The sequence below is a fragment of the Triticum dicoccoides genome, chromosome 3A (genome assembly GCF_002162155.2).
Source record: "Triticum dicoccoides isolate Atlit2015 ecotype Zavitan chromosome 3A, WEW_v2.0, whole genome shotgun sequence".
In the NCBI taxonomy this organism is placed as follows: Eukaryota; Viridiplantae; Streptophyta; class Magnoliopsida; order Poales; family Poaceae; genus Triticum; species Triticum dicoccoides.
The window spans coordinates 424,221,003-424,247,742 of record NC_041384.1 but is presented as its reverse complement, the minus strand read 5'-3'; positions in this window follow the sequence as shown (position 1 = coordinate 424,247,742).

Below are 26,740 nucleotides of genomic sequence, written 5' to 3'. Positions count from 1 at the left end.
GGGTATGGGAACTCCCCTTGGCTTGTGCCAAGCTTGGGGGAGGTGCCCCGGTATCGTATCACCATCACATATTTATCTTTATCATCTACCTTATTTCGATCCTTCTGGTTAAATATTGATCTAGTAGAATAAAAGTTTTAATATTCGGAGTTTATTGCTATTTTATTTGCATTAGAAAAATTGCATGTTTTTTAAAGTTGCATTTTAGGGCCAAGAAAATGTTCATCCTGTTCTAAATATTTTATTTAGACGGTGAAAATTTGGTTTGGCATTTTTAGATATTTATTTTATTTTCTAGGATTTATTTTACTTCCGGCGAAATTATTTAAAAAAAAACTTCTCAGCGCCCGACTGGGCAGAGGCCCAGCCGAGCCAGGCCGCCGGCCCGCCTCCCCGCGCCGCCGTCTCCCACCTGGAGACCGCGACCGCCACCGCTGCTCGTTGTGGCCGAGTCGGCCCCGCCACTCCGCCCCCTTCCCCAAGCCACCACCCCCTCTTATAAGCCGACCCGGGGCCCCCCTGGAGCCCCGTAGCCGCGCCGCCGTCGCTCGCCGTTGCTGCCACCGCCGCTGCCGCTGCTGCCGCCGCACGCCGCACCCCACCGCCCCACGCTGCCCCACCTTGCCGCGCCGCCGCGGAAGCCGCCGGAGGTATACGCCACCGCCGCCGTTTGTTCGGTTTTATTTTAAAAACCGATCCGGTTTTTTAGAAACCCTAGTTCGTTTTTTAGATCGGTTTGCCGGTTTTTCTCGGTTTAGTTACTTTGCGGACATTCGTCCATACGTTCGTTTTAACGAATAGCTTTCGCTCGTTAGTTACAGACAACGAACGTTCGTTCGTTAGCCTGTTCGTCAGTTTTCTTTTTCTCGGATTTTCCGCGATTATTTCAATCGTGATTTCTGATCCGATTTTCGTTTCAGTTTATCTTTTTGCTCGTTTATCGGAATCAGGCGATTCAAGCGCCTAGATCTTCGTTCGAAACGCTCTTTCTGTTTAATCAACTTGAACAAGATTTTGGTACTGTAAAATTTGACCTTAGTCCAGATTAGTAAACGGATCTTGTTTCTTTTGCAGTTTGAGTTTCGTTGCTCCGTTTGATTTGATTCTTTTTGTAAACCGGAGTTCTTAAGTTGAACTTTCTGGTTAGATCTTCTTGTTTGGGATTTACCCGTGTTTCTTTGCTTGATTGCTTATGTATACTATTGTTTGTTTGTGATAGAACACCCGGAGTGCGAAGCATGCTACTACGAGTCCCTAGGTTTTGCGGATCGTCAGCGAGGCAAGTAACACTTTGATCATATCCCTCTCATACCCAGTTTTTATGCATTAGTTCCAATCCTCAAACATTGCATGATTAGGATGTGATTAACATGTGGGTTGGGATGTAGTTGATGAGGTAGAACCTATTGCCATGTTATATTCAAACCTTGGGAGTTACTTCTACGTATTGCTTATATTGCTATGCTATGCTTGTAGACGTGGTTTGGGTGAGTGAAATCCATAACAGATGTGAGATTGTTAATTAATGGTTCAACTTAATGTGGCAACTTGAATGCACATCTGGGTGGATTGTTTGTTGGCACCTGGGGAATCCAGTGTTGTCCTAGGATATCCCGGAGTACCCGTGTGATAATCCTATGGTCCGCCACCCAGGTTCAAAGGGAACTGAGATATTTTTATGCTAGAAACTTCCGTGTGCAGCCACAAGCTATTATGGGCTCTAGCATAGTTGAGTAAGTTGTGTGAAGCTCCCGAAGAGGTGGATCACCAGGTAGTGGGATGTAGGTTGGTATGGTCTGCCCGGAGTAAGGGGTTAATGCTTCTGAAAGACTGTGTCTCGGTCATCCATTTCTCAAACACCATGTAGTGCAAGAAATCCAACGGAGGAGATCGAGTCTTGTGGGGAAAAGTGCACAAACCTCTACAGACTATATAAACTAATCATGGTTAGCCGTGTCCCCGGTTATGGACATCTTGAGTATCTAGTACTTGGAGTATCCTAAGTATCTCATCACTATTAAATAATACTGTTGGGTTGTTAACTACTTTAATTGGGATTGAGTTGGAGGAACCTTCTCAATGATGTTTCAACTACCATGATAGTTAAATAAAATTTATTCCTTTGTTGTAGGGAAAAATTGGCTTTTCGCAAAAACTATAACCATAGAGCTTTCCACCAGCCAAATATGCATGTAGTGATAGCATTATTCTGTTCTTGCTCTACTGTGTTACTTTGCCAGCATATTCCATGTGCTGACCAGTTTTCAGGCTGCAACGTATTATGTTGCAGACTTTTTAGACGAGGAGTAAGGTTCGTTAGGTCGTTGTCGTGCAGCTCAGCTATGCCGTTGGAGTTGATGGACTCACTTTATCTTCCAAGCCTTCCGCTGTTATCATATTAGATGGCCTTAAGCCATATTTATTGTAATAAGTTCTCTTTTGAGACATTTGATGTAATAAGTGTGTGATTGCTACTCTGTTATAAATCCTCAAGTACTGTGTGTGTCAGCATTACCGATCCAAGGATGACACTGAAGCACAGAGACTTGACCGTTTGAGGTCGGGTCGCTACAAGATGGTATCAGAACACACGCTGAGTGTAGGACATGACCACTAAGCTAAAGCCCTAGATCACACACTCTTCTCATTTCTGACTCCTCTCCATTTTCTACTCTTTAGGTTGGCGGACACAAGGAACAAGTTTGCACAACCGGATGAAGAAGCACCTTTTGGACGACACTTGAAGGAAGTCACTAAGTACCTGAACATTGGAATACCAAGCTTCACTGGGACTTACAACGCCACATTACCAGAAGAGGAGCGATGGATGATTCAAGTTCAAGTTCCAGGAAGGACATTCACGCCAGTCACTAAGCCCATAGAGTTTTCCTTCGATAAACCAACCTGGAGTCTAGGAAAGAGTATGGCAGTTCACATCACCATGGGACGCATTGGAGAAGTTTACCATACGGAGCTTAAGGATACTATCTATCAGATTTGTGGGCGCCGAGACGAGCAATGGGAGATGATCAGCACCAGGAAGGATAGATCAATTGCAGCTTTCATCCAGGAGTTAAACCAACACATTCGTCGCCAGGAGAACCAGATGTGCGCAGGAATGATAGATCTGAAGAAAGCGATGACAAGGATCACGGAACTGGAGGAAGAACTTAAGGCTACACGTGAAGATTATGAAGAGGAAATTGTCGTAATAGTGGAGAAGAATGACGAACTGGAAAGGAAGCTGGGAGTATTCACGGGAGACCCCACTCCAGGAGGAGAAGACGAAGAACCCAAGGAGATTCGCCCGGAGGACTACATCATCATTGACGACACCGACACAGACCCTGACGATAGCAATGATGACTATGAAGACGAAGCTGGAGCAGACATCATGGAGTCTTCTACTGAGGAATATTTTTAGTAGACCACCACATCAGTAGTAGTATTCCACCATGTATATAGTATAGTCCAAGCACTTTTGTAACGATAGTTAGATCGATTGTATGCCCTTGCTTGATTGATTGAGTGAAATGATTGTGTTTGTCTCATGTGTATATGGGTAGTGTTTTTCTCATTAGACCTCATTCTATTCTAATCTCTCCCCTCTAAACCCATCAGATGCCTCCGAGACATGACCCCGGATTTACTTTCCCATCGGAGCTCACTCAGTTGATCCCGCAGCAGAATACCCTGATGCAATTGTTAGTTCAGAACCAAGGCAACAACAACAACCCACCGCCACCACCACCAGTTGACAACTTAGCCCGTTTTCTGAGGTTGCAGCCGCCGGTGTTTTCTAGTAGCACTGAGCCGATAGTGGCAGATGATTGGCTCCGCGGGATTGGAAGGGAGTTAACCACTGTAGGATGTACAGATGCTGAGAAGGTGCGTTTTGCCACCCATCAGTTGGATGGACCAGCAGCCTCATGGTGGGAGAATTACATTGTCACCTACCCTATAGCCACTGTTACATGGGACCAATTTCAACAAGCTTTTCGTACAGCCCATGTCTCAACTGGAGCTATGAGTATGAATAAGCGTGAGTTTCGCAACTTACGCCAGGGGAACCGTACTGTGGCTCAGTACGCAGATGAGTTTAGCAAGTTATCTCGCTATGCCCCTGACGATGTGGCCACAGATGCTGCAAAGCAGGAGAAGTTTATGGAAGGGCTGAATGATGAGATGAGCATGTAGTTGATGGCGGCAACATTCAACAACTACCAGGAGTTGGTAGATAAAGCTCTTATGATTGAAGGGAAGCAGCAGCAGATTGAGAGCCGTAAGAGGAAGTATGGACAAGGAAGGTATAATTCAGGAGCTCAGCAGAAGCCTCGTCTAACCCCAAACTTGGGAGGACTTGTTCATAACCATGGAGGCCACACCCACAATGGAAGAAGTAACCATAATCATACTGGCCCAAGGAATGGGAATGGTAATGGAGCAAGCAACAATCAGAACCGTTCCAATCCAGCCACACCTGCTAAGAGAGACCTAAGCCACGTTACTTGTTTCAAGTGCGGGAAGACTGGACACTATGCCACGGAGTGCCCTGAAGCAAAGAATGGAAACGGCAATGGGAGCATTGGAAATAAGCCCAATCCATTCAACAAAAGGACAAGCGAACCACATAACGTGGAGGAGGTTGAAGAGCAGCCAGACGCAGTTATTGGTAAGTTTTTGGTTAAGTCTTTTACCGCCCTTGTTCTTTTTGATACTGGTGCATCGCACTCATACATATCAAGGGAATTCGTGGATAAGTTTAAACTACCAACCCAAACCCTTAGGACCCCTCTATTAGTGAGTTCACCTGGACCAGAGTATATGGCTAGTCGATGGTGCGACCAGATACCCTTAACCATTGGTAGCCATGTTTTTCCGTCCGACCTAATAATCTTGGAGTCACAAGGATTGGATGTGATATTAGGCACGGACTGGATGTCAAAGTATGGAGGAAGCATTGACTGTGTTAGTAAGTCAATTTGTCTCACCACCCCTGAGGGAAAAAGGATTAAGTATGTATCTAGGCATGCGCCAAGGAGTAGCCAAGTGAATACCCTCACAGGAGTTGTTCAGGAGGAAGTGCTTGTAGTGAAGGATTACCCGGATGTTTTTTCAGAGGAGTTACCAGGCATGCCACCGGAACGAGACATCGAGTTTTTGATAGAACTGTTGCCAGGCACCGGGCCAATATCGAAGCGACCATATCGGATGCCCGCAAATGATCTGGAGGAGATTAAGAAACAGATCAAGGAGTTATTGGATAAAGGTTACATTCGACGGAGTTCCTCACCATGGGGAGCCCCAGTGCTTTTGGTTGAGAAGAAGGATAAGTCTCTAAGAATGGTTGTTGATTATCGCGCGTTAAATGAGGTGACGATCAAGAACAAATACCCATTGCCGATGATCAATGATTTGTTTGACCAGCTGCAAGGAGATAAGGTGTTTTCAAAGATCGATCTGCGATCTGGATGTCACCAGCTGAAGATACGAGAGAAGGACATACCAAAGACAACATTCACCACACGGTACGGGTTGTATGAATATACGGTGATGTCGTTTGGACTGACTAACGCCCCTGCCTATTTCATGAGCATGATGAACAAGGTGTTCATGGAATGTTTGGATAAGTTTGTTGTGGTGTTCATTGATGATATAATGGTATACTCGAAGAATGAGGAGGAGCACGAAGAGCATTTGCGCTTAGTTCTCAAGAAACTCAAGGACCACCAGTTGTATGCCAAGTTCAGCAAATGTGAGTTTTGGTTGAAGGAAGTCGGATTCCTTGGACATGTTATATTAGGAGAAGGTGTAGCAGTAGATCCCACCAAGGTTCAGTCAGTCACTGAATGGTTGGCACCCACTTTAGTTAGCGAGATCCGCAGCTTTCTTGGACTCGCGGGATACTATCAGAGATTGATTGAGAATTTTTCCAAAATTGCGAAGCCAATGACGGATTTATTGAAGAAGGATACCAAATTTAAATGGATAGAAGAATGTGAGGCGAGTTTTCAGGAGTTAAAGAAACGTTTGACTACAGCCCCAGTGCTGATTCTGCCGGATATACGTAAGGAGTTTCAAGTGTATTGCGATGCCTCTCGCCTAGGACTTGGAAGTGTGTTTTTGCAGGACGGAAGAGTTGTTTCATATGCCTCGCGACAACTCAAACCGCACGAGTTGAATTATGCCACGCATGATTTGGAATTGGCTGCCATAGTGCATGCATTGAAGACTTGGAGACATTACCTTATTGGAAACCGTTGTGATGTGTACACGGATCATAAGAGTTTGAAGTACATTTTCACACAGAAGGAGTTGAACCTTAGGCAGAGGAGATGGTTGGAGCTTATAAAGGATTATGACATGAAGCTTCACTATCATCCAGGCAAGGCCAATGTCGTAGCCGTCGCTTTGAGTCGGAAGAGTTATGCTAATACCCTAGTGAGCACGGGATTGCCAAAGGAGTTAGCAGAGGATCTCAGGGAACTTCGATTGGAGATTGTTCCTAGAGGTTTTGTTGCAACAATGGAGGTTCAGTCTACATTGTCAGGAAAGATTCGAGAAGCTCAGAAGGAGGATAAAGAGATTGCCGAGATAAAAGAGAAAATGAGCGAAGCAAGGGCCAAAGGTTTTCGTGAGGATGAGCACGACACCTTATGGTTTGAGGACCGTGTCTATGTGCCCAATAACACAGAGATCAAGAAGTTAATACTTCAGGAGGCTCATGACTCACCATACTCGATACACCCCGGAAACACCAAGATGTATTTGGATTTGAAGGAACGTTTCTGGTAGACTGGTATGAAGAAGGATATTGCAGAGTATGTAGCCGTATGTGATGTATGTTAGAGAGTGAAGGCTGAGCATCAAAAGCCAGCAGGATTGTTACAGCCCATGCCGATACCTGAATGGAAGTGGGATAAACTTGGCATGGATTTTATCACCGGATTACCCAGGACCAAATCAAGATATGATTCTATATGGGTAGTAGGTGATCGCTTGACCAACGTAGCTCACTTTATCCTAGTGAAAACCACCTATACAAGTGCAAAGTTGGCCAAGATATATATGACCACGATCGTATGTCTACATGGAGTTCCGAGGACAATTGTATCAGATAGAGGAACACAGTTTACTTCAAAGTTTTGGCATCAGCTGCACCAAACTTTGGGGACAAGGTTGGAGTTCAGTACAGCATTCCACCCGCAGATCGATGGACAGACCAAGAGAGTCAACCAGATTCTGGAGGACATGTTTAGGGCTTGTGCGCTAGATTATGGATCTAGTTGGGATGACAATTTTCCCTAAGCGGAGTTCTCATACAACAATAGCTACCGAGCAAGCTTGAAGATGGCCCCGTTTGACGCCCTGTATGGATGAAGGTGCAGAACACCGTTGATGTGGGATGAAGTTGGAGACCGATAGTTATTTGGACCAGATTTGATCAAGGAGTCTGAAGAAAAGGTTAAGTTGATCCGAGATAGACTGAAGGTAGCTCAGTCTAGGCAGAAGAGTTATGCAGATTTGAAACGCAAGGAAATAACCTATGAAATTGGAGAAAGAGCATATCTGCGAGTGTCACCCCTGCGAGGAGTGAAACGTTTTGGAGTTAAGGGAAAGCTAGCCCCGAGATTTGTAGGACCGTATCGAATTTTGGAACGTATGAGAGAAGTTGCCTACAAGTTGAAGTTACCTGAAGGACTGTCAGGAGTTCATAATGTATTTCATGTTTCACAGCTGAAGAAGTGTCATGCTGAGATGGCCGATATACCGTTAAGAGATACAGTACCCTTGGAGGCGATTCAGTTGGACAGTGATTTGACCTATGAGGAAAAGCCAGTCAGGATTCTTGAATTTGCCAGACAAGTCACCCGCAACAAGGTTATCAAGTTTTGTAAAGTTCAGTGGAGCCACCATACCGAGGATGAAGCCGCCTGGGAACGACAGGATGATCTTCGCAAAGACCACCCACACCTATTCTCTAGCCAACCCGAATCTCGAGGGCGAGATTCATCTTAAGGGGGGTAGGTTTGTAACATCACAAATTTTCAATTTGGAATGTTATACATAGATCATTCATGCATATCATATTTTACTGCATTTCGTTTCTCGATCCTCAAAAACCTAAGCAACTCAAGGACCCTCGGAGAGAGTTGGGGATTTCTTTGTTTTCATATTTGAATTTTATCAAATATGAAACGAGGATTTTGGTTTTAATTATTTTTCTCTCCAAAAATATTTCAAATTAAAATATATGAGAGGAGATAATATGACTTCTCCAAAATAAATGACATATTGGAGGAAAATATTAAAATCAAATATTTGATTTTATTCAGAGTTTATTGCTATTTTATTTGCATTAGAAAAATTGCATGTTTTTCAAAGTTGCATTTTAGGGCCAAGAAAATGTTCATCCTGTTCTAAATATTTTATTTAGACGGTGAAAATTTGTTTTGGCATTTTTAGATTTTTATTTTATTTTCTAGGATTTATTTTAGTTTCGGTGAAATTATTTTAAGAAAACTTCTCAGCGCCCGACTGGGCCGAGGCCCAGCCAAGCCAGGCCGCCGGCCCGCCTCCCCACGCCGCCGTCTCCCACCCGGAGACCGCGATCGCCGTGGCCGAGTCGGCCACGCCACCCCGCCCCCTTCCTCAAGCCACCACCCCCCCTCTTATAAGCCGAGCCGGGCCCCCCTGGGGCCCCAAAAAGCCGCGCCACCGTCGCCGCAAGCCGCTCGCCCTGCTGCCTTGCACCGTCACCGCCGCCGCACGCTGCACCCCGCCGCCCCACGCTGCCCCGCCTCGCCGCGCCGCCGCGGAAGCCGCCGGAGGTATATGCCGCTGCCGCCGTTCGTTCGGTTTTATTTTAAACGCCGATCCAGTTTTTTTAGAAACCCTAGTTCATTTTTTTAGATCGGTTCGCCATTTTTTCTCGGTTTAGTTACTTTGCGGATGTTTGTACGTACCTTCGTTTTAAAGAACGGCTTTCGCTCATTAGTTACAGACAACGAACGTTCGTTCGTTAGCCTGTTCGTTAGTTTTCTTTTTCTCAGATTTTCCGCGATTATTTCAATCACGATTTCTGATCCGATTTTCGTTTCAGTTTATCTTTTCGTTCGTTTATCTTTTCGTTCGTTTATCGGAATCAGGCGATTCAAGCGCCTAGATCTTCGTCTCGAAACCCTCTTTCTGTTTAATCAACTTGAACAAGATTTTGGTACTATAAAATTTGACCTTAGTCCAGATTAGTAAACGGATCTTGTTTCTTTCGCAGTTTGAGTTTCGTTGCTCCGTTTGATTTGATTCTTTTTGCAAACCGGAGTTCTTAAGTTGAACTTTCTGGTTAGATCTTCTTATTTGAAATTTACTCGTGTTCCTTTGCTTGATTGCTTATGTATGCTATTGTTTGTTTGCGATAGAACACCCGGAGTGCGAAGCGTGCTACTACGAGTCCCTAGGTTTTGCGGATCGTCAGCAAGGCAAGTAACACTTTGATCATATCCCTTTCATACCCAGTTTTTATGCACTAGTTCCAATCCTCAAACATTGCATGATTAGGATGTGATTAACATGTGGGTTGGGATGTAGTTGATGAGGTAGAACCTATTGCCCTGTTATATTCAAACCTTGGGAGTTACTTCTACGTATTGCTTATATTGCTATACTATGCTCGTAGACGTGGTTTGGGTGAGTGAAATCCATGACAGATGTGAGATTGTTAATTAATGGTTCAACTTAAGGTGACAACTTGAATACACATCTGGGTGGATTATTTGTTGGGCACCTGGGGAATCCAGTGTTGTCCTAGGATATCCCGGGGTACCCGTGTGATAATCCTATGGTCCGCCACCCAGGCTCAAAGGGAACTGAGATATTTTCATGCTAGAAACTTCCGTGTGCAGCCACAAGCTATTATGGGCTCTAGCATAGTTGAGTAAGTTGTGTGAACCTCCCGGAGAGGTGGATCAGCGGGTAGTGGGATGTAGGTTGGTATGGTCTGCCCGGAGTAAGGGGTTAATGCTTGTGAAAGACTGTGTCTCGGTCATCCGTTTCTCAAACACCATGTAGTGCGAGAAATCCAATGGAGGAGATCGAGTCTTGTGGGGAAAAGTGCGCAAACCTCTACAGAGTGTATAAACTAATCATGGTTAGCTGTGTCCCCGGTTATGGACATCTTGAGTATCTAGTACTTGGAGTATCCTAAGTATCTCATCACTATTAAATAATATTGTTGGTTTGTTAACTACTTTAATTGGGATCGAGTTGGAGGAACCTTCTTAATGATGTTTCAACTACCATGATGGCTAAATAAAATTTATTCCTTTGTTGTAGGGAAAAATTGGCTTTTCGCAAAAACTATAACCATAGAGCTTTCCACCAGCCAAATATGCATGTAGTGATAGCATTATTCTGTTCTTGCTCTACTGTGTTACTTCGCCAGCATATTCCATGTGCTGACCCGTTTTCGGGCTGCAGCGTATTATGTTGCAGACTTTTCAGACGAGGAGTAAGGTTCATTAGGTCATTGCCGTGCAGCTTAGCTATGTCGTTGGAGTTGATGGACTCACTTTATCTTCCAAGCCTTCCATTGTTATCATATTAGATGGCCTTAAGCCATATTTATTGTAATAAGTTCTCTTTTGAGACATTCGATGTAATAAGTGTGTGATTGCTACTCTGTTATAAATCCTCGAGTACTGTGTGTGTTAGTATTACCGATCCAGGGATGACACTGAAGCACAGAGACTTGACCGTTTGAGGTCGGGTCGCTACATTTCACATATAAATGACATCTTTTGTGATTGTGAGCACTCATTAAAATATTATATGCTAATAAGTTGATGTTGGAGAAGGAAGACAACATAATGTGTTATGTTCCCTTATATCCGAATAGAAGTTATATTGCCATGGATCCTCCAACATGTTTGAAGGAAATATGCCCTAGAGGCAATACTAAAGTTGTTATTTGTATTTCCTTATATCATGATAAATGTTTATTATTCATGCTAGAATTGTATTAACCGGAAACTTGATACATGTGTGAATACATAGACAAACAGAGTGTCCCTAGTATGCCTCTACTTGACTAGCTCGTTAATCAAAGATGGTTAAAAGTTTCCTAGCCATAGACATGTGTAGTCATTTGATGAACAGGATCACATCATTAGAGAATGATGTGATGGACAAGACCCATCCGTTAGCTTAGCACTATGATCGTTTAGTTTGTTGCTATTGCTTTCTTCATGACTTATACATGTTCCTATGACTATGAGATTATGCAACTCCAGAATACCGGAGGAACACTTAGTGTGCTATCAAACGTCACAACATAACTGGGTGATCATAAAGATGCTCTACGGGTGTCTCTGATGGTGTTTGTTGAGTTGGCATAGATCGAGATTAGGATTTGTCACTCCGATTGTCAGAGAGGTATCTCTGGGCCCTCTCGATAATGCACATCACTATAAGCCTTGCAAGCAATGTGACTAATGAGTTAGTTATGAGATGTTGCATTACGGAACAAGTAAAGAGACTTGCCAGTAATGAGATTGAACTAGGTATTGAGATACCACGATCGAATCTCGGACAAGTAACATACCGATGACAAAGGGAACAATGTATGTTGTTATGTGGTTTGACCGATAAAGATCTTCGTAGAATATGTAGGAACCAATATGAGCATCCAGGTTCCGCTATTGCTTATTGACCGGAAGTGAGTCTCGGTCATGTCTACATAGTTCTCGAACCCATAGGGTCCGCACGCTTAACATTCGATGACGATCGATATTATGAGTTTACGTGTTTTGATGCACCGAAGATAGTTTGGAGTCCCAGCTGGGATCATGGACATGACAGGGAGTCTCGAAATGGTCGAGACATAAAGATTGATATATTGGATGACTATATTCGGACACCGGAAATATTCCGGAGAAGTTTCGGATAAAACCAGAGTGCTGGAGGGTTACCGGAACCCCCCGGGGGAACTAATGGGCCTTATGGGCCTTAGTGGAGAGAGAGGGGCGGCTAGGCACCCCCCTTCCCTTCTCCCTCTCTGCCTCTCCTTCCTTCCCCCTCTCTTCCTTGTTGGAAACCTACTAGGAATAGGATTCCTATTCCTAGTAGGAATCCTACTTGGGGCCGCCCCTATAGGGCCGGCCGGCCTCCCCCTTACTCATTTATATACGGGGGTAGGGGCACCCTATAACACACAAGTCGATTGTTTAGCCGTGTGCGGTGCCCCCCTCCACAGATTTCCACCTCGGTCATATCGTTATAGTGCTTAGACGAAGCCCTGCGTCGGTAACTTCATCATCACCGTCATCACGCCGTCGTGTTGACGAAACTCTCTCTCGACCTCAGCTAGATCTAGAGTTCGTGGGACGCCACCGAGCTAAACGTGTGCAGATCACGGAGGAGTCGTACCTTCGGTGCTAGGATCGGCCAGATCATGAAGACGTACGACTACATCAACCGCGTTGTCATAACGCTTCCGCTTTCGGTCTACGAGGGTATGTGGACAATACTCTCTCCTCTCGTTGCTATGCATCACCTAGATAGATCTTGCGTGTGCGTAGAAATTTTTGAAATTACTGCGTTCCCCAATAATGGTATCAGAGCCAGGTCTATGCGTAGATGTTATATGCATGAGTAGAACACAAAGAGTTGTGGGAGATAATAGTCATACTGCTTACCAGCATGTCATACTTTGATTCGGCGATATTGTTGGATGAAGCAGCCCAGACCGACATTACATGACCGCGTTCATGAGACTGGTTCTACCGACATGCTTCGCACACAGATTGCTAGTGGGTGCATGTTTCTCTAGCTTTAGTTGAATCGAGTGTGACTACGCCCGGTCCTTGTTGAAGGTTAAAACATCACACTTGACGGAAAATCATTGTGGTTTTTGACGCGTAGGTAAGAACGGTTCTTGCTAAGCCGGTAGCAGCCACGTAAAAATTGCAACAACAAAGTAGAGGACGTCTAACTTGTTTTTGCAGGGCATGTTGTGATGTGATATGGTCAAGACGTGAGATATAAATTGTTGTATGAGATGATCATGTTTTGTTAAAGTTATCGGCAACTGGCAGGAGCCTTATGGTTGTCTCTTTATTGCATAAGATGCAAGTGCCATACAATTGCTTTACTTTATCGCTATGCGATAGCAATAGTTGCAAAAGCAATAGTTGGTGAGACGACCATGTTATGACACATTGATAGAGATCATGGTGTCATGCCGGTGACGATGGAGATCATGACGGTACTTTTGAGAAGGAGATCAAAGGCATAAGATGATAATGGCCATATCATGTCACATATTTTTGATTGCATGTGATGTTTATCTTTTATGCATCTTATTTTGCTTAGTATGATGGTAGCATTATGAGATGATCCCTTACTAAAATTTCAAGGTATAAGTGTTCTCCCTGAGTATGCACCGTTGCGACAGTTCTTCGTGCTGAGACACCACGTGATGATCAGGTGTGATAAGCTCTACATTCACATAAAACTGGTGCAAGCTAGTTTTGCACATGCAGAATACTTGGGTTAAACTTGACGAGCCTAGCATATGCAGATATGGCCTCGGAACACTGAAACCGAAAGGTCGAACATTAATCATATAGTAGATATGATCAACATAGTGATGTTCACCATTGAAAACTACTCCATCTCATGTGATGATCGGACATGGTTTAGTTGATATGGATCACGTGATCATTTAGATGATCAGAGGGATGTCTATCTAAGTGGGAGTTCTTAAGTAATATGATTAATTGAACTTAAATTTATCATGTACTTAGTCCTGATAGTATTTGTATATCTATGTCGTAGATCAATTGCTCGCGTATAGCTTCCTCATTTAATTTATGATATGTTCTAGAGAAAACTATGTTGAAAGATGTTAGTAGCAATGATGCGTACTAGCTCCGTGAACTGAGGATTATCCTCATTATTGCATAGAAGAATTATGTCCTTGATGCACCGCTAGGTGACGGACCTATTGCAGGAGCAGATGCAGATGTTATGAACGTTTGGCAAGCTCGGTATGATGACTACTTGATAGTTTAGTGTGCTATGCTTTACGGCTTAGAACCGGGGCATCAAAAATGTTTTGAATGCCACAGAGCATATAAGATGTTCCAAGAGCTGAAATTGGTATTTCAGACTCATGCCCGAGTCGAGAGGTATGAGACCTCTGACAAGTACTTTGCCTACAAAATGGAGGAGAATAGGTCACAGTGAGCATGTGCTCAGAATGTCTGAGTACTACAATCGCTTAAATCAAATGGGAGTTAATCTTCCAGATAAGATAATGATTGACAGAATTCTCTAGTCACTATCACCAAGTTACTGGAACTTCGTGATGAACTATAACATGCAAGGGATGACCAAAACAATTCCCGAGCTCTTCGTGATGCTGAAATCAACGAAGGTAGAAATCAAGAAAAGCATCAAATGTTGATGGTTGACAAGATCACTAGTTTCAAGTAAAAGGGCAAGGGAAAGAAAGGGAACTTCAAGAAGAATGGCAAGCAAGTTGCCACTCCCATGAAGAAGCTCAAAGCTAGACCCAAGCCTGAAACTGAGTGCTTCTACTGCAAAGGAAATTGTCACTAGGAAGCGGAACTGCCCCAAATACTTGGCGGATAAGAAGGATGGCAAAGTGAACACAAGTATATATGATATACATGTTATTTATGTGTACTTTACTAGTGTTCATAGTAACCCCTGGCTATTTGATATTGGTTCAGTTGCTATGATTAGTAACTCGAAATAGGAGTTGCAAAATGAACAGAGACTAGTTAAGGACAAGGTGACGATGTGTGTTGGAAATAATTCCAAGGTTGATAAGATCACCATTGCACACTCCTTTTTACCTTCGGGGTTAGTGTTGAACATAAAATAAATGTTATTTGGTGTTTGCGTTGAGCATGAATATGATTGGGTCATGTTTATTGCAATATGTTATTCATTTAAGTCAAAGAATAATTGTTGTTCTGTTTACATGAATAAAACCTTCTATGGTCATACACTTAATATAAATGGTTCATTGAATCTCGATTGTAGTGATACACATATTCATAATATCGATGCCAAAAGATGCAAAGTTGATAATGATAGTGCAACATACTTGTGGCACCGCCGTTTAGGTCATATTGGTGTAAAGCGCATGAAGAAACTCCATGCGGATGGACTTTTGGAATCACTTGATTATGAATCATTTGATGCTTGCGAACCATGCATCATGGGCAAGATGACTAAGACTCCGTTCTCCAGAACAATGGAGCGAGCCACTGACTTATTGGAAATGATACATACCGATGTATGTGATCCGATGAGTGTTGAGGCTCGTGGCGGGTATCGTTATTTTCTGACCATCACAGATGATTTGAGCATATATGAGTATATCTACTTAATGAAACACAAGTCTGAAACATTTGAAAAGTTCAAAGAATTTCAGAGTGAAGTGGAGAATCATTTTAACAAGAAAATAAAGTTTCTACAATCTGATCGTGGAGACGAAATATTTGAGTTATGAGTTTGGCCTTCAATTGAAACAATGTCGAATAGTTTCGCAACTCGCGCCATCTGGAACATGATACGTCTCCAATGTATCTATAATTTTTGATTGCTCCATGCTATATTATCTACTATTTTGGACATTATTGGGCTTTATTATCCACTTTTATATTATTTTTGGGACTAACCTATTGACCGGAGGCCCAGCCCAGAATTGCTGTTTTTTGCCTATTTTGGGGTTTCGAAGAAAAAGAATATCAAACGGAGTCCAAACGGAATGAGACCTTCGGGAACGTGATTTTCTCACCGAACGTGATCTAGGGAACTTGAACCCTACGTCAAGAAACAAAAGAGGAGGCCACGAGGTAGGGGGGTGCGCCTACCCCCACCAAGCACGCCCTCCACCCTCGTGGGCCCCCTGTTGCTCCACCGACGTACTCCTTCCTCCTACATATACCTACGTACCCCCAAATGATCAGATAGGGAGCCAAAACCCTAATTCCACCGCTGCAACTTTCTGTATCCACGAGATCCCATCTTGGGGCGTATTTCGGAGCTCCGCCGGAGGGGGCATCGATCACGGAGGGCTTCTACATCAACACCATAGCCCCTCCGATGAAGTGTGAGTAGTTTACCTCAGACCCACGGGTCCATAGTTAGTAGCTAGATGGCTTCTTCTCTCTTTTTGGATCTCAATACAATGTTCACCCCCTCTCTTGTGGAGATCTATTCGATGTAATCTTCTTTTTGCGGTGTGTTTGTTGAGACCGATGAATTGTGGGTTTATGATCAAGTCTATCTATGAACAATATTTGAATCTTCTCTGAATTATTTTATGTATGATTGGTTATCTTTGCAAGTCTCTTCGAATTATCAGTTTGGTTTGGCCTACTAGATTGATCTTTCTTGCAATGGGAGAAGTTCTTAGCTTTGGGTTCAATCTTGCGGTGTCCTTTCCCAGTGACAGGAGGGGTAGCAAGGCACGTATTGTATTGTTGCCATCGAGGATAACAAGATGGGGTTTTCATCATATTGCATGAGTTTATCCCTCTACATCATGTCATCTTGCTTAAGGCGTTACTCTGTTTTCATTAACTTAATACTCTAGATGCATGCTGGATAGCGGTCGATGAGTGGAGTAATAGTAGTAGATGTAGGCAGGAGTCGGTCTACTTGTCTCGGACGTGATGCCTATATACATGATCATACCTATATATTCTCATAACTATGCTCAATTCTGTCAATTGCTCAACAGTAATTTGTTCACCCACCGTAGAATACTTATGCTCTCGAGAGAAGCCACTAGTGAAACCTATGGCCCCTGGATCTATCTTCATTATATTAATCTCCCAATACTTAGTTATTTCCTTTGCTTTTTACTTTGCTTTTATTTTACTTTCATCTTTATCACAAAAATACCAAAAATATTATCTTATCATATCTATCAGATCTCACTCTCGTAAGTGGCAGTGTAGGGATTGACAACCCCTTATCGCGTTGGTTGCGAGGATTTATTTGTTTTGTGTAGGTGCGAGGGACTCGCGCGTAGCCTCCTACTGGATTGATACCTTGGTTCTCAAAAAACTGAGGGAAATACTTACGCTACTTTGTTGCATCATCCCTTCCTCTTCGGGGAAAACCAACGCAGTGCTCAAGAGGTAGCAAGAAGGATTTCTGGCGCCGTTGCCGGGGAGGTCTACGCAAAAGTCAATATACCAAGTACCCATCACATACCCTTATCTCCCGCGTTACATTATTTTCCATTTGCCTCTCGTTTTCCTCTGCCCCACTTCACCCTTGTCATTTTATTCGCCCTCTCTCTCTATCCTCCTTCTCTTTCCTGTTTGCCTCTTTTTTCCCGCTTGCTTTTTGTTTGCTTGCGCGTTAGTTCGTTTGCTTGTCATTATGGCTAGTCCCTTATCTTCTCCGTTGTCTCCCGAAAATGAAATTCTAAATTTTAAGCAAAGGGAGGGAGAAAATCTAAAAGACGCTTGGTATAGAATTTGCAATGCTCAAAATAGATCTACCAGGATGCAATCTACTTCCGTTCTTCTTCGCAATTTTTATGTAGGCGTTACTCCTTGGCACAGATATGTCCTTGATACTATTACTGGAGGGAACTTCTTGGGTAGCCATACTTTTGATTCTTATAATGCTATGATAGATTTGTTTGGCTCACCCCCTCTTTTGGTTAATGGAACTGTATTAACTTTGGAGCATGTAATGCAAAGACTTGAAATTATTGAAAATAAGGTTGCTACCGTAGAGTTAACTGAAAATTTGGATAAAAATATCCACAACCGAATCTCTCAATATGGATCTAAAGTAGGAGTCACTTTGAAAAATATTAAAGAGAAGGAACCCATAGTTAATGAGAAAATAAATCACGATTCCACTAGAATCGATAAACTTGAGGATATTATTACCAACTTGGGAACAGCTTTTTCTTCCGTAAAGAATACTCCAAGTCCTCCCACTAAAATTGCCTATCTTATGTATGTTCCAAAAAATAAGGGTGAATCCTCTAGTAAGGAAACTGCGGATCTCAAATCTATAAGTATTCATCCCAATCTTTTTGCTATCATTAAGGAACCATTTGTTACAAATGAATTTTTTGATCTTGTGCCTAAAAGTTTGATAATTAATAAAAATAAATAAATTCCTAAAGATGGTAGATGCCTCATTGAATAATTGCCAACCAAATATGGCAATACCTAGATTTATCCTTGCTTGTTATGCCTAGCTAGGGGCGTTAAACGATAGCGCTTGTTGGGAGGCAACCCAATTTTATTTTTATTCCTTGATTTTTGCTCCTGTTTAGTAATAAATAATTTATCTAGACTTTGTTTTGGTTGTTTTTTTTGTGTTTAATTAGTGTTTGTGCCAAGTAGAACCGTTGGGAAGACTTGGGGAAAGTCTTGTTAAACTTGCTGTAAAAAACAGAAACTTTAGCGCTCACGAGAACTGCTGCCATTTTTATTTCGAAAGTGCTATTTAGTTAATTATTTTTGCAGATGATTAATGGATAAATTCCTCAAGTCCAGAAATTTATTTTAGAATTTTTGGGGTTCCAGATCTTGCGCTAGCTACAGATTACTACAGACTGTTCTGTTTTTGACAGATTCTGTTTTCGTGTGTTGTTTGCTTATTTTGATGAATCTATGGCTAATAAAATAGTTTATAAACCATAGAGAAGTTGGAATACAGTAGGTTTAACACAAATATAAATAAATAATGAGTTCATTACAGTACCTTGAAGTGGTCTTTTGTTTTCTTTCGCTAACGGAACTCACGAGATTTTCTACTTTGAGTTTTGTGTTGTGAAGTTTTCAAGTTTTGGGTAAAGATTTGATGGATTATGGAACAAGGAGTGGAAAGAGCCTAAGCTTTGGGATGCCCATGGCACCCCAAGATAATCTAAGGACACCTAAAAGCCAAAGCTTGGGGATGCCCCGGAAGGCATCCCCTCTTTCGTCTACTTCTATCGGTAACTTTACTAGGAGCTATATTTTTATTCACCACATGATATGCGTTTTGCTTGGAGCATCTTGTATGATTTGAGTCTTTAATTTTTAGTTTACCACAATCATCCTTGCTGTACACACCTTTTGAGAGAGCCATACATGATTTGGAATTTGTTAGAATACTCTATGTGCTTCGCTTATATCTTTTGAGTTATATAGTTTTGCTCTAGTACTTCACTTATATCTTTTAGAGCACGGTGGTGGATTTGTTTTATAGAAACTATTGATCTCTCATGCTTAACTTAGATTATTTTGAGAGTCTTAAATAGCATGGTAATTTGCTTAAAATCCTAATATGCTAGGTATTCAAGATTAGTAAAAATTTCTTATGAGTGTTTTGAATACTAAGAGAAGTTTGATGCTTGATGATTGTTTTGAGATATGGAGGTAATAATATCAAAGTCGTGCTAGTTGAGTAGTTGTGAAATTGAGAAATGCTTGTATTGAAGTTTGCAAGTCCCGTAGCATGCACGTATGGTAAATGTTATGTAACAAATTTGAAACATGAGGTGTTATTTGATTGTCCTCCTTATGAGTGGCGGTCGGGGACGAGCGATGGTCTTTTCCTACCAATCTATCCCCCTAGGAGCATGCGCGTAGTACCGAGGTTTTTGATGACTTGTAGATTTTTGCAATAAGTATGTGAGTTCTTTATGACTAATGTTGAGTCCATGGATTATACGCACTCTCACCCTTCCATCCTTGCTAGCCTCTTCGGTACCGTGCATTGCCCTTTCTCACATTGAGAGTTGGCGCAAACTTCGCCGGTGCATCCAAACCCCGTGATATGATACGCTCTTTCACACATAAACCTCCTTATATCTTCCTCAAAACAGCCACCATACCTACCTATTATGGCATTTCCATAGCCATTCCGAGATATATTGCCATGCAACTTTCCACCATTCCGTTTATCATGACACATTCATTATTGTCATATTGCTTAGCATGATCATGTAGTTGACATAGTATTTGTGGCAAAGCCACCGTTCATAATTCTTTCATAAATGTCACTCTTGGTCCATTGCATATCCCGGTACACCGCCGGAGGCATATAGAGTCATCTTTTGTTTTAGTATCAAGTTGTAATCATTGAGTTGTAAAATAAATAGGAGTGTGATGATCATCATTTTCTAGAACATTGTCCCAAGTGAGGAATTATAAAAAAATGAGGGAAAAAGAGAGAAGGGACAATGTTACTATCCTTTGCCACACTTGTGCTTCAAAGTAGCACCGTAATATTCATGATAGAGAGTCTCTTGTTTTGTCACTTTCATATACTAGTGGGAATTTTCATTATAGAACTTGGCTTGTATATTCCAACAATGGGCCTCCTCAAGTGCCCTAGGTCTTCGTGAGCAAGCAAGTTGGATGCACACCCACTTAGTTTCTTTTGTTGAGCTTTCATAAATTTATAGCTCTGGTGCATCTGTTGCATGGCAATGCCTACTCCTTGCATTAACATCAATCGGTGGGCATCTCCATAGCCCATTGATTAGCCTCGTTGATGTGAGACTTTCTCCTTTTTGTCTTCTCCACATAACCCCCCTCATTATATTCTATTCCACCCATAGTGCTATGTCCATGGCTCGCGCTCATATATTGCGTGAAAGTTTATAGGTTTGAGATTACTAAAGTATGAAACAATTGCTTGGCTTGTCATCAGGGTTGTGCATGATGAGAGCATTCTTGTGTGATGAAAATGGAGCATGACTAAACTATATGATTTTGTAGGGATGAACTTTCTTTGGCCATGTTATTTTGAGAAGACATAATTGCTTTGTTAGTATGCTTGAAGTATTATTATTTTTATGTCAATATGAACTTTTGCCTTGAATCTTTCGGATCTGAATATTCATACCACAATTAAGAAGAATTACATTAAAATCATGCCAAGTAACACTCTGCATCAAAAAATCTGTTTTTTATCATTTACCTACTCGAGGACGAGCAGGAATTAAGCTTGGGGATGCTTGATACGTCTCCAACGTATCTATAATTTTTTATTGCTCCATGCTATATTATCTACTGTTTTGGACATTATTGGGCTTTACTATCCACTTTTATATTATTTTTGGGACTAACCTATTAACCAGAGGCCCAACCCAGAATTGCTGTTTTTTTTGCCTATTTTAGGGTTTCGAAGAAAAGGAATATCAAACAGAGTCCAAACGGAATGAAACCTTCAGGAACGTGATTTTCTCACCGAACAAGATCCAGGAGACTTGGACCCTACCTCAAGCAACCAACAAGAAGGCCACGAGGTAAGGGGCGCGCCTACCCCCCAAGAGCGCCCTCCACCCTCGTGGGCTCCCTGTTGCTCCACCGACATACTTCTTCCTCCTATATATACCTATGTACCCCCAAACGATCAGATACAGAGCCAAAACCCTAATTCCACCACCGTAACTTTCTGTATCCATGAGATCCCATCTTGGGGCCTGTTCCGGAGCTCCGTCGGAGGGGCATCGATCACGGAGGGCTTCTACATCAACACCATAGCCTCTCCGATGATGTGTGAGTAGTTTACCATGGACTAAGCCGGAATCTGCAAAACATTTTATTCAAAAGGAGAAGACAAGGTAAAATGGGTTCTTATTAGTTCAACAGTTATTCATATGAGAGCCACTCAACATTTTCATTGTGGTCTTCTCCTCGGTACAACTCGAATAAAAGAAAAGAATTTCAGAGAAACATACTGAAATATTTTTGGAGTTTTTGGTTTTTCTTCAACAAGCAAATAATAAGCAAAAACGAGAAAAACTATTTACACGGGAAAGCTCCCAACAAGCAAAAGAAGAACAAGGAAATCTTTTTGGATTTTGTTTTTAGTGCTACTACTAAGCATGCATAGAAAGTAAATTACTACAACTAATTTTTTTTGGTTTTTCTGAAGTTTTTCAAACACACAAGAAGAAAGCAAGAAAAAAATCTAAGCATGGACGATACAATCAAAAAATGTGAACACCGACAAATGAAATGATATGTGAACATGAATATAATGTCAGTGAGAACACGTACTCCCCCAAGCTTAGGCTTTTGGCCTAACTTGGTAGTAAATCAGTAGCCTGGAGGGTAGTATGGATCTTGAGGACCAGGCATCCATTCATCCCACTACTGAGGAGTGGGCATCCACTGATCCCACTGTGGAGGTGCCTGTGCAACCTCTGCAGCAGCGTGAGCATTCCAGTAGGCGAGGATGTCTGCAGGCATAATCTGGTATCCGCCCCTGGCAACAAAATCAAACCAAGGATGTGCAAGCAAGGGGATAACATCACGAGTGTCAATGTTATAGGCCAAGTTATAAGGAATGGCAATGTCAGGACGATCATGTGCAAGAAAGTGATGGTGATCCATGGCTACACGGTCTGGGTAAACTTTGGTTAAAGGGAAATCTGATACGTCTCCAACATATCTATAATTTTTCGTTGTTCCATGCTATATTATATTCTGTTTTGGACATTATTGGGCTTTATTATACACTTCTATATTATTTTTGGGACTAACCTATTAACCGGAGGCCCAGCCCAGAATTGCTGTTTTTTGCCTATTTGGGGGTTTCGAAGAAAAGGAATACCAAACGGAGTCCAAACGGAATGAAACCTTCGGGAACGTGATTTTCTCACCGAACATGATCCAGGGGACATGGACCCTACGTCAAGAAACAAAAGAGGAGGCCACGAGGTAGGGGGTGCGCCTACCCCCACCAAGCACGCCCTCCACCCTCGTGGGCCCCCTGTTGCTCCACCGACGTACTCCTTCCTCCTATATATACCTACGTACCCCCAAACGATCAGATACAGAGCCAAAACCCTAATTCCACCGCTGCAACTTTCTGTATCCACGAGATCCCATCTTGGGGCCTATTCCGGAGCTCCGTCGGAGGGGGCATCGATCACGGAGGGCTTCTACATCAACACCATAGCCCCTCCGATGAAGTGTGAGTAGTTTACCTCAGACCCACGGGTCCATAGTTAGTAGCTAGATGGCTTCTTCTCTCTTTTTGGATCTCAATACAATGTTCACCCCCTCTCTTGTGGAGATCTATTCGATGTAATCTTCTTTTTGCGGTGTGTTTGTTGAGACCGATGAATTGTGGGTTTATGATCAAGTCTATCTATGAACAATATTTGAATCTTCTCTGAATTATTTTATGTATGATTGGTTATCTTTGCAAGTCTCTTTGAATTATCAGTTTGGTTTGGCCTACTAGATTGATCTTTCTTGCAATGGGAGAAGTGCTTAGCTTTGGGTTCAATCTTGCGGTGTCCTTTCCCAGTGATAGGAGGGGCAGCAAGGCACATATTGTATTGTTGCCATCGAGGATAACAGGATGGGGTTTTCATCATATTGCATGAGTTTATCCCTCTACATCATGTCATCTTGCTTAAGGTGTTACTCTATTTTCATTAACTTAATACTCTAGATGCATGTTGGATAGCGGTCGATGAGTGGAGTAATAGTAGTAGATGCAGGCAGGAGTCAGTCTACTTGTCTCGGACGTGATGCCTATATACATGATCATACCTAGATATTCTCATAACTATGCTCAATTCTGTCAATTGCTCAACAGTAATTTGTTCACCCACCGTAGAATACTTATGCTCTCGAGAGAAGCCACTAGTGAAACCTATGGCCCCCGGATCTATCTTCATTATATTAATCTCCCAATACTTAGTTATTTCCTTTGCTTTTTACTTTGCTTTTATTTTACTTTGCATCTTTATCACAAAAATACCAAAAATATTATCTTATCATATCTATCATATCTCACTCTCGTAAGTGGCAGTGTAGGGATTGACAACCCCTTATCGCGTTGGTTGCGAGGATTTATTTGTTTTGTGCAGGTGCGAGGGACTCGCGCGTAGCCTCCTACTGGATTGATACCTTGGTTCTCAAAAACTGAGGGAAATATTTATGCTACTTTGCTGCATCATCCCTTCCTCTTCGGGGAAAACCAACGCAGTGCTCAAGAGGTAGTAGAACACCACAGCGTAATGGTGTGTTCGAACGTCATAACCGTACTTTATTAGATATGGTGAGATCTATGATGTCTCTTACCGATTTACCACTATCATTTTGGGGTTATGCATTAGAGACAGCTGCATTCACGTTAAATAGGGCACCATCTAAATCCGTTGAGACGACACCATATGAACTGTGGTTTAGCAAGAAACCTAAGTTGTCGTTTCTTAAAGTTTGGGGCTATGATGCTTATGTGAAAAAAATTCAACCCGATAAGCTTGAACCCAAATCAGAGAAATGCGTCTTCATAGGATACCCAAAGGAAACTGTTGGGTACACCTTCTATCACAGATCCGAAGGCAAGATATTCGTTGCTAAGAATGGATCCTTTCTAGAGAAGAAGTTTCTCTCGAAATAAGTGAGTGGGAGGAAAGTAGAACTTGATGAGGTAATTGTACCTACTCCCGAATTGGAAAGTAGTTCATCACAGAAATCAATTCTAGTGATTCCTACGCCAATTAGTGAGGAAGCTAATGATGATGATCATGAAAATTCAGATCAAGTTATTACCGAAGCTCGTAGGTCAACCAGAGTATGGTCCGCACCAGAGTGGTAGGGTAATCCTTTCTGGAAGTCATGTTACTAGACCATGACGAACATACGAACGGAGGGAGCGATGATGAGCCCAGATTCTGAAAAAATGGCTTGAGGCCACGAAATCTGAGATGGGATCCATGTATGAGAACAATGTATGGACTTTGATTGACTTGCCCGACGATCGGCGAGCCATTGAGAATAAATGGATCTTCAAGAGGAAGACGGACGCTGATAGTAGTGTTACTATCTACAAAGCTCGAATTGTCGCAAAAAGTTTTTGACGAGTTCAAGGTGTTGACTATGATGAGATTTTCTCACTCGTAACGATGCTTAAGTATGTCCGAATCATGTTAGCAATTGCCACATTTTATGAAATCTGGCAAATGGATTTCAAAACTACATTCCTTAATGGATTTCTTAAAGAAGAGTTGTATATGATGCAACAAGAAGGTTTTGTCAATGCTAAAGGTGCTAACAAAGTGTGCAAGCTCTAGTGATCCATCTATGGACTGGTGCAAGCATCTCGGAGTTGGAATATACGCTTTGATAGTGTGATCAAAGTATATGGTTTTATACATACTTTTGGAGAAGCATGTATTTACAAGAAAGTGAGTGGGAGCTCTGTAGCATTTCTGATATTATATGTGGATGACATATTGTTGATCGGAAATGATACTGAATTTCTGAATAGCATAAAAGGATACTTGAATAATAATTTTTCAAAGAAAGACCTCGGTGAAGCTACTTACATATTGAGCATCAAGATATATAGAGATAGATCAAGACGCTTGATATATTTTTCAATGAGTACATACCTTGACAAGATTTTGAAGTAATTCAAAATGGAACCGTCAAAGAAGGAGTTCTTGCCTGTGTTGCAAGGTGTGAAGTTGAGTGAAGACTCACAACCCGACCACGGCAGAAAATAGAAAGAGAATGAAAAGTCATTCCCTATGCATCAGCCATAGGTTCTATAAAGTATGCTATGTTGTGTACCAGACCTATAGTGTACCTCACCAAGAGTTTGGCAAGAGGGTAAAATAGTGATCCAGGAGTGGATCACTGGACATCGGTCAAAATTATCCTTAGTGGAATAAGGATATGTTTCTCGGTTATGGAGGTGACAAAAAGTTCGTCGCAAAGAGTTACGTCGATGCAAGTTTTGACACCGATCTGGATGACTCTGAGTCTCAATCTGGATACATATTGAAAGTGGGAGAAATTAGCTAGAGTAGCTCCGTGTAGAGCATTGTAGACATAGAAAATATTGCAAAATACATACGACTCTGAATGTGGCAGACCCGTTGACTAAATTTCTCTCACAAGGAAAACATGATCACTCTTTGGGTGTTAATCACATACCGATGTGAACTTAGATTATTGACTCTAGTAAACCCTTTGGGTATTAGTCACATGGAGATGTGAACTAATCACATAAATATGTGAACTATTGGTGTTAAATCACATGACGATGTGAACTAGATTATTGACTCTAGTGCAAGTGGGAGACTGAAGGAAATATGCCCTAGAGGCAATAATAAAGTTTTTATTTATATTTCCTCATATCATGATAAATATTTATTATTCATCCTAGAATTGTATTAACTGGAAACTTGATACATGTGTGAATACATAGACAAACAGGGTGTCCCTAGTATGCCTCCACTTGACTAGCTCGTTAATCAAAGATGGTTAAGTTTCCTAGCCATAGACATGTGTTGTCATTTGATGAACGGGATCACATCATTAGAGAATGATGTGATGGGCAAGACCCTTCCGTTAGCTTAGCACTATGATCGTTTATTTTGTTGCTATTGCTTTCTTCATGACTTATACATGTTCCTATGACTATGAGATTATGCAACTCCCGAATACCAGAGGAACACTTAGTGTGCTATCAAACATCACAACATAACTGGGTGATCATAAAGATGCTCTGCAGGTGTCATCGATGGTGTTTGTTTAGTTGGCATAGATCGAGATTAGGATTTGTCACTCCGATTGTCGGAGACATACCTCTGGGCCCTCTCGGTAATGCACATCACTATAAGCCTTGCAAGCAATGTGACTAATGAGTTAGTTACGGGATGTTGCATTACAGAATGAGTAAAGAGACTTGCTGGTAACGAGAT